Source organism: Mustela lutreola, chromosome 12 (assembly GCF_030435805.1).
Source record: "Mustela lutreola isolate mMusLut2 chromosome 12, mMusLut2.pri, whole genome shotgun sequence".
In the NCBI taxonomy this organism is placed as follows: Eukaryota; Metazoa; Chordata; class Mammalia; order Carnivora; family Mustelidae; genus Mustela; species Mustela lutreola.
Genome location: NC_081301.1, coordinates 75,122,105 through 75,131,225, shown reverse-complemented (window position 1 = coordinate 75,131,225; position 9,121 = coordinate 75,122,105). Strand labels below are relative to the sequence as shown.

General features: G+C 39.4%; 1 pseudogene; it reads right to left on the bottom strand.

Moving 5' to 3' along the window:
• Window positions 1–744: 744 nt before the first annotated feature.
• Window positions 745–4,715, bottom strand: LOC131812151 (ATP synthase subunit ATP5MJ, mitochondrial-like; annotated as a pseudogene).
• Window positions 4,716–9,121: the final 4,406 nt, after the last annotated feature.

Below are 9,121 nucleotides of genomic sequence, written 5' to 3'. Positions count from 1 at the left end.
CTCTGTCCCTTTCACCCCATTCTCCAGTCCCACTAGGTGACCCATTGTTCTCCCCACATGACATACTTCCTAATCCCTAGCATTTGCTTATGCTGTTTTCTCAGACAGAAATGTATTTTTTTCTTCTTTTTATTTATTGTTCAAATTTCACCTCAAGGAGCAATGGCTCCATGAAACCTTCCTATATATCTTTTCTGTTGAATCATATATGTGAAACTTTCCTATATATTCAATTCTCTTTCATTTGGACTTATATTCTAATTACTGTCTAAATGTCTGTATTTCCCTACTCTACTACCAGATCATAATTATTTGGAGTATTTTCAGTATTACACAGGTCTGTATTCTACACCCTGCCCAGCATATAGTCAGTGCTTTAATAAACACTGAATGAATGTCCAGGTGAGAGGTGATGAAGGCATGAACTAGAGAAGTGACAATGGAAATGGAAAAGGTGGATATGGGGACTGAGGGAGGGGTAAGAGGCAAGGATGTCTTGAAGTTTTTTTTTTTCAGGAGGAATGACATTGTGATTATGGTAGCCAGGAAAGAGAGCATTAATGGGGCAGTAGTATTTTGTGTGTGTGTGTGCGGTGCACTTCACAGGCACATTTATTTATGCCACAGAGGGAACAATACATCTACAAGTATACAGCGATGCTCCATGTTCCCATCTAATCGAGCTTGCTGAAATTTAGAGAGAGACTGATATGCCCTCTGATGTGTACACCCAATTAAACCTAGTTAACACTGATCATGACCAGGTGCAAGGCTCAAAGTTTTCAAAGTTTCATCTTTCTTATCAGCTCTCCTGACTTTATAAATGATGAAACCCATCAACCCCATTTCTATCCAAATCTCCTAGTAAACATGGGTATAGTAGGGCTTCACAAGGACCCAAGGTCTTTTTCTTTCTTTCTTTCTTTGAGAGAGAGAGAGAGAAAGAGAGAGCTTAGTCGCATGAGTTGGGGAGGAGAGGAGCAGAGGAAGAGAGATAATCTTTTTTTTTTTTTTAAAGATTTATTTATTTATTTATTAGACAGAGATCACAAGTAGGCAGAGAGGCAGGCAGAGAGAGAGGAGGAAGCAGGCAGCCTGCTGAGCAGAGAGCCTGATGAGGGGCTCGATCCCAAGACCCCGAGATCATGACCTGAGCCGAAGGCAGAGGCTTAACCCACTGAGCCACCCAGATGCTCCAAAGAGAGAGAATCTTAAGCAGACTCTATGTTTCACACAGAGCCACTGTGGGGCTGGGTCTCACCACCCTGAGATCATGACCTGAACTGAAATTGGGTCAGACGCTTAACTGAATGAACCACCCAGGCGCCCTGGGACTCAGGTATTAATAAGGCTTTGAAGCATCTCAGTGCAGGACACCCTACTCACCATTAGGCCACCCTGACCTGGATGGCCAGTGACTCAGAAATGCCAGTCAGGGCTTGCTTCTCCCCTTTCCTTTCTCTCCTCTTGGGTGGTGGAGTCTGTTTAGCAGAAGCTCACACAGCTTTTAGCTTGGGTCCATATATAACCTTGGCCAAGGAGAATCCCAGAAAAACTAAGAGATGCCATCTCTTCTGCTTCTTTGGTGTAGGCAGGGGAGAAAATGTCCTAATACATCTTGTCATAGTCACCTGTAAACAGGCATCTCCATCAGTAGCAGCACCATCAACTCCTACTGTAAATGAGGTGGGGTATGCAACTTTGTGGAGGAAGAAAGCCAAGACTCAGGGTCAGTGAAGTGAGCACATATGCCTAATAACACAACAGCTCCGGTACTGGGAATAAAGCTTCACACTGGGAGGCCTGGGTGGCTCAGTCGGTTAAGTGCCTGTCTTCAGCTCAGGTCATTAACCCAGAGTCCTGGGATCGAGTCCTGCACTGGGCTCCCTACTCAGTGGGGAGCCTGCTTCTCCCTCTCCCTCTGTTTGCCTCTCTCTCTGCTTGTGCTCTCTTTCCTACTCTAATAAAGAAAATCTTCAGAAACAAATAAAAGCTTCACGTTTGTCAATGCCAATACTTAGGTTAGCTCTGTATCTTGGAGAAAAAAGAGTGAGCTAACAGGAAATGCAAAACAGGAGCACATTTTGCAGAATTCTATAGACAAAACCCTCACTGGGTTCAACATGATTGTATTTTAAGATTTTATGCTCAAAAGACATTAATTAGGCCTTATGAGTAGAAGAAGCGATCAAAACGGTTTGATAGAAACAGGGGGAGGAGCTATAGCAGAGTGCAGCAAGCAGTGATGGGAGAGTTAGGGGCTAGGTCTTTTCCCAAAATGTCGTAATAGCTTGGACCTCTTTTTTCTGGCAACATAAAGGGAGAAGGGAGGATTGTGTATATTAATATTGTATTTCTGTGACATGAAGTGGAAATGGGTAGCAGATTTCCACTGTATCACCATGTTCACGAGGTCAGCATCAAAGGGACTCACTCACATAAATGCTCAGAAATAATTTGTACAGATGAAGGCAGTAGAGCAACAGAACACAGCAGATTTTTAAAGAATAAAGTAATTGGAAGGCCTTGTTTCCTAGATTGCATGGTCAGTTTTCTTTTAGCTTTGTAATTTTATAAGAAGGTATGGATGTTCTTAGTTTAACATGTATCAGTCCCATATTCAGAAGAAGACAGCTTTCCTGTATTGGAAAATAATTTGCCATTTTTCCTGATTATCCTGCCCTGCAGTTTGACAGCATTTTGATTGCTTTTATATTTTAATAATTTTCAATGAAGTATATTAATTTTGATTATAAATGTCCCCACACACATGCCTGCTGGTGGTAATATTATATGTTTACCTACTCGTTTGTACAGTTTTAGGGGATAATGCATTCTGATAACTTATTAGGATACATGGCTGGAAAATTCTCATTTTAAAGTAGAATAGTTGTGAAGCAACATTAAAATTTAATTAGAACTGTTCACTGCATTTCATTACGAGGTTAGTCTGTAATTACTAAGCAAGTCCTGGTGTTTACTAATACAGAAGTGACAGCACATAATACTGCTGAATTATTGCCACATTGCTAGAGAAGACAATTGGAAAATGAGGAGCAGATAAAGGCATTGTTTAAAGAGCCTCAGGAGAAAAACACAACCTTAGAGCATAATCTTTATTTCCTTTAACCTTCCTTTTCCCTTGTCCATCTAGGGCAATAAAGGCACATAGACCTCTTCTGTCATATATTAAGTAGCCTACATATAATGCCTCCAGTTGCAATTTTCTCATTTTGCATGAAACCCTCCTCCTGCAAGAGTAGGTGTGAAGTGGGCCTTGGTAGTTACAGTTCTGCGCTGCTCAGATGCCTTGTATGTGGGGAGAAAATACACCTTCAAGTGACTGCCATCCACTGAGGTTTCTAAGAAACTTTAGTCTTTTAAAATAATCATCATTTATTCCTCTTTAATTAAGATATAAATATTGCATGATGGGAGAGTAACAATGTAAGAAAGCTCTATCAAATGTAACCTGATCCTCCACATCTTGACCAGGGATGTGAGGGTTACAATTTTCGTATACGGGCACACTGAAAAGTTTTTTGAAATTTCCTTTGCACAGACCTCATAATCTTGCTGTTAATTTGATTCCCTGCACCCTTTTCTCCTTCTGCCCAAGACCGCCTCTGTACCTTCACAGTGAATTGAGGCAACCATTTTGGTAATTTGGATGAAAATTAGTTTTGTTTTTTTAAGAGATTTTGTTTATTTATTTGAGAGAGAGAGAGAGAGCCCATGAAAGGAGGTGAGGAGCAGAGGGAGAGGGAAAAGCAGACTAACTGCTGAGGAGGGAGCCTGATGTGGGGCACAATCAATCCTGGGACTCCAGGATCATGACCTGAGCTAAAGGCAGACACTGAACCGACTGAGACACCCACGCGCCCTTGAAAATTACTGTTAATGAAGTCACTCAAACAGTGGGTTTGATTTGTGTGTGTATGCGTGTGTAGTTGGTGCTGGAGCTGGTCTGGTGGGGAGCATTGAGGTGTGGGAATGAGGTAACACCTATGGACTGGATTATCTTGATAAATCACTGAACTGTCCTTTTCATATACCTCTTCACAGGAGAGGGAGAGAGCAGACATTCTTGCCTTGTTTTTGATCTGGGGAGCGTCGGGGTGAGGGAACACGTAATCTTTCATCCTTAACTATGATGTTAGCTGTAGGTGCCTGTATTATTTTGTAGATCGTTGTATCAGTTGGCTAGGGGTGCCGTAACAAAGTACCACAGACTTTATTTTATTTTTTTAAAGTTTTAATGTATTTGTTTGAGTGAGTGGGAAGGAGAGGGAGAGAGAATCTGAAGCAGACTCTGGGCTGAGCCTAAACCAAGAGTGACTCAACTGGGAAATCATGACCTGAGCCTAAACCGAGTTTAGGTTAGCCGCTTAACCCACGGAGCCACCCAGGCGCCCCAGTACCATAGACTTGAAACAGAAATTTATTTCTCGCATTTCTGGAAGGTGGAAGACAGATATCAGGGTATCAGCTTATTTGGTTTCTTCTGAGGCCTCTCCTCTTGGCTTGTACACGGCGACCTTCTCTCTATGTCCTCACCTGCTCTTTCTCTGTGCACGTCTCTGGTATCCTTGTGTCCAAATTTTCTCTTAAGAACTCTATTAGGATTGGATTAGGGCCCATCCTTATGGTCTCATCTTAATTTAATCACTTTTATAAAAAGACCCTATCTCCAAATACAGTCAGGACTTCAACATATGAATTTGGAGGGATGCAGTTCAGCCTATAACATTACCTTCTACCAGGTTAAGGAAGTTCTATTTCAGTTTATGCGGAGTTTTTGTCATGAATGAGTACTGAGTTACATCAAGTGATTTTTTGGGCATAGATTAATAGGATCATGTGGATTTTTTTCTTTAGACTGTTATCATAATGATTACATTGATTTTTGCATAGTAAACTAGTCATGATGTATTACACTTTTTATATCTTGTTGGATTTCATTTTGTAATGTTTTTCATTTTTGCAAAAATACTTATTAAGGTATATTGTTTTCTTTTCTTGTAATGTTTTTGTCTGGTTTTGATATCATGGTAATACCTCATCAATAAGCTGAGAAGTATTTCCTCCTCTTTTATGCAAAACACTATGCAGATTTTGTTATCTCTTCTTTAATTGTTTGGTAGAATTCATCAGTGAAATACTATGAGCCTGGAGATTTCTCTTTCAGAAGGTTTTAAATTACTAATTCAATTTCTTTGAATAGTTATAGGATTTTTCTGGTTATCTCTTTACCTTGAGTGAGATTTGGTAGTTTATGGTTTTTGCAGAAGTGCTTATTTCATCTACATTATTGAATGTATATGTGTAGAGTTATTTGTAGTCTCTTCTTATTCTTCTAATTTCTTAGAATTTGTAGTAATATCCCCCACTTCAGTCCTGATATTGGTAATTTATGAATTCTCTGCTTTTTTCTTTTTTGCACTTGCTAGAGATTTATCAATTATATTGATCTTTTTAAAAGAGCTACCTCTTTGTGTCATTGATACTGTTTCTGTTTTTTATTTCATTGATTACTGATCTTATGTTTATTATTCCCTACCCTGTGCTCACATTGGATTTATTTTTCTCCAGGTGGAGGCTTAGGTTACTAATTAGAGACTTCTTTTTTTTTTTTTTTTTTCTTTTCTTTATTTGGCAGAGAGAAATCACAAGTTGTCGGAGAGGCAGGCAGAGAGAGAGAGAGGGAAGCTGAGCAGAGAGCCCGACGCGGGACTTGATCCCAGGACCCTGAGATCATGACCCGAGCCGAAAGGCAGTGGCTCAACCCACTGAGCCACGCAGGCGCCCCGAGACTTCTTTTCTAATACGAGTTTTAACTCTTTAAATTTCTAAGTACTGCTTTAGATTCATCTTACAGATTTTGATTTTTTTTTCTTTCAGTTGAAAATATTTTAAAATTTCCTTTGAGACCTCTTTCACCCATGCATTATTTAGAAGTATATTGTTTTATTTCCAAGTATCTGTAGATTTTACTGTTACCTTTGTTATTTTTTTCTAGCTTCATTTCATATTGTCAGAGAACATATTTTGTATAATTCAGTTCTTTGAAATTTACTAAGGTTTGTTTTATGACCCATGATATTCTCTGTCTTGGTGAATGTTCAATAATTATGTGAAAGGAATGTATAGTCTGCTGTTGGATGGACTGTTCTATAAACATCAATTAGATTTAGTTGTTTGATGTTGTTCACTTCTTTTATTTTCTTGCTGATTTTATGTCTACTAGTTCTATCGATTACTGAGAGAGTAGTATTGAAGTCTCCATGGATTTTTCTATTTCTCCTTTCAATTCTTTCAGTTTTTGTTGCATGAAGTGTTATTAGATGGATATACATTTGTGGTTGTTATGTGTTCTTGGTGAATTGATCTTTTTATCATTGTGTAATGTCTCTCTTTATCCCTTGTAATTTTCTTTGCTCTGAAGTTTACTTTATTGTTAAAATAGCTATGCTAGCTTTCTTTTATTTAGTGTTTGCATGGTATATTCTTTCTATCTTTTTGCTTTATCCTATCTATATCATTATATTTGAGGTGAATTTGTTATAGACAGCATATGGTCTCATGTTTTTTTATTCTAAAACCATTCATATGTATCTGGAAATCTCTGTCTTTTAATTGGTATATTTAGAACATTTACTCTTATTATAATTATTGACACATTTGGATTGGGTGTACCATTTTATTATTTGTGTTCTATGTTTCCCTTCTAATTTTTACTTGTCTTTTTCCTTTTCCTTTCTTCTTTTGAGCTATTTGAACATATTCTATTAGATTTATATATTGTGTCTTTAGCTATGTATTTTATGTATATTTTTAGTAATTGATCTCAGAATTCTAAAACACATATGTAACTTGCCATATCAGACATTATTCCTTTACAGTTCTCTGGCCTCCTTTTAGTTTTTCTAGCCAGAAATAAGGGGCTTTAGTTATCACAGTCTGCCACACAATTCTCATAATTTACCCACATCTGGGGCCAAACAGCAGGAGGACAGAAAGAGAAAAAACTCAACAAGATTTATCCATTTTCTTGGGAGCACAGCTCCTCTGATAGCAGAGAAAATTTTCCATTCTACAGAATTTCAGGTGTTTGTGGGCCCTGCTGCTGCTGCCACCACCAGCACTGCCACCAATGTGGAATTGCCTGGGGATTGGGACGAGATAGAGCAGAATTTGGAAAAGATAAAAAGGAAAGTAGGAGATTCCTCCCACTCTCCCTGAGTATTAGAAGTCCCTCATTTCATTCCTTGAGCCAATCCTAAAGGGTTTTCCTAGAGAAGTATTTGTTTATTCTTTGGTGTCCACTTCTGGTTTTTGTCTGGATTGTATCTGGGCTGAGAGGTATTCATGGAAATCTCCTCCCACCAGTCCCCCTGCTGGGCTGGTTGGTCCTTCAAACTCTGCTCTTCTTTCCCAATCTGCCTGCTACTATTGACTTTTCAGAGTCCTCAAATAGCTGCTCCATGCATTCTCTCCAGGTTTTATATATCCATTCTGTGGCAGAGACAGAATGGAGTGAGCTTATTTCATTTTATTCAGAACTAGAACTTTTATATGTAACTTTTCAGTTTGATCTACAAGGTTCCAGGGTAGGTAATTTATTGCCACAGCGGTCTTTATGGTAAATATATGAAATACATTTGACCTACTGTTTTTGTTCCAATGGTAATAGAAGCCTTGGTGGTTACAGAAACAATTCAGAAAGGAGACAACGCTTACTCCTTCCCTTCCCACCCAACTATATTTGCACTTTGACAATACCTGCCAAAGATGCCCTTTGTGAGTGGTGTTATGAGTCTTTGGGGACAAATAGATTCCAGGTAAACTTGGGAAGTTGGTCAAAGATGTCATGAAGGTCCCAGCCTCTCCTCTCTGCAGACTTTGCCACCTTTAGTGGCCCTATGACACTCACTTCTTCATGCAGAATTTTTTAAATTTCTGGAATGGATAAATTGGGTCCAATCACATGTGTCAACTCTTATGAATGTGCTGTGTTGAGAGTATTATGTCTAAGTTCAGAAGGAAATTGTGTAGGGTTCTGTTGTGATGCCTGTAAGGGTCTGTGAAAGGTAATGATGTTCTGTTGTGTTATCTGTTAACCTTCTTCTCACATGAAATCTTCTTTGCAATAAGATGTGCTATTGTCAGATATATTTTTTGTATACATCTAGGATCATTAACTTCCTTTATCTCACATCTTTTCTATTATTGTTCCACTCTCTGATAGTGGAGTGAAGCCCTGGTCATCTGTTAAAGGGATTTCTTTTTTTTTTTTTCCCTCAAATTTATTTGACACAGAGAGAGAGAGAGACAACACAAGTAGGCAGAGAGGCAGGCAGAGGGGGAGGAGGAAGCAGGCTCTCGGCAGAGCAGAGAGCCTGATGTGGGGCTGGATCCCAGGACCCTGAGATCAGGACCTGAGCTGAAGGCAGAGGCTTAACCCACTGAGCCACACAGGCGCCCCTATTAAAGGGATTTCTAAGACTAGTGAGCAGTTGTAGGTAATTTTCAGGGAGAGGAAATTAATGGGTATTGGTGAGAAGTTCTTCCCTTGACTCCTGTCATGATTCCTTGTACATCCAATATGGCTAGTCACGGCGATCTGAGTGTAATAACAAGTGAGCCTTCCCTGATGGGAAGAGATGGACAGGCTCAAAGGATGGGGCAGGCAAATGATGTAGTGTTAGCTATGTCTTAGGAGGGTCAATGGCTGCTGTTTCTTTCTTCTTTCAAAAATTTTCCTTTGAAAAAGACCCACATCTTGCTAGTGCAGTCTAAGGAGACTTAACCTTTATGCAGGCAGGGGAAAAGCTTCTGACTGGCGAGAGCCTAACTGACATGGCTATAGGTGAGCCAGCTTAGAAGAGTGACTTAAACTAACTTTGGAATAACACACGTCTGGCTTTGAATCTTGGATTTACAACTTACCAGTTGTGAGGCTGAGAGTAAGCTGCTACCTCTCTGAGCCTCAGTTTCCTCAACTGCAAAATACAATAATAATGTTTACCCACTTCCCTCTCTGTGTGATTATAGAGACCAACTGATATAATCTGAAGGAAAAAATGCCTGGCATTGGCAGAAGGTCCTCAGCAAATGTTAG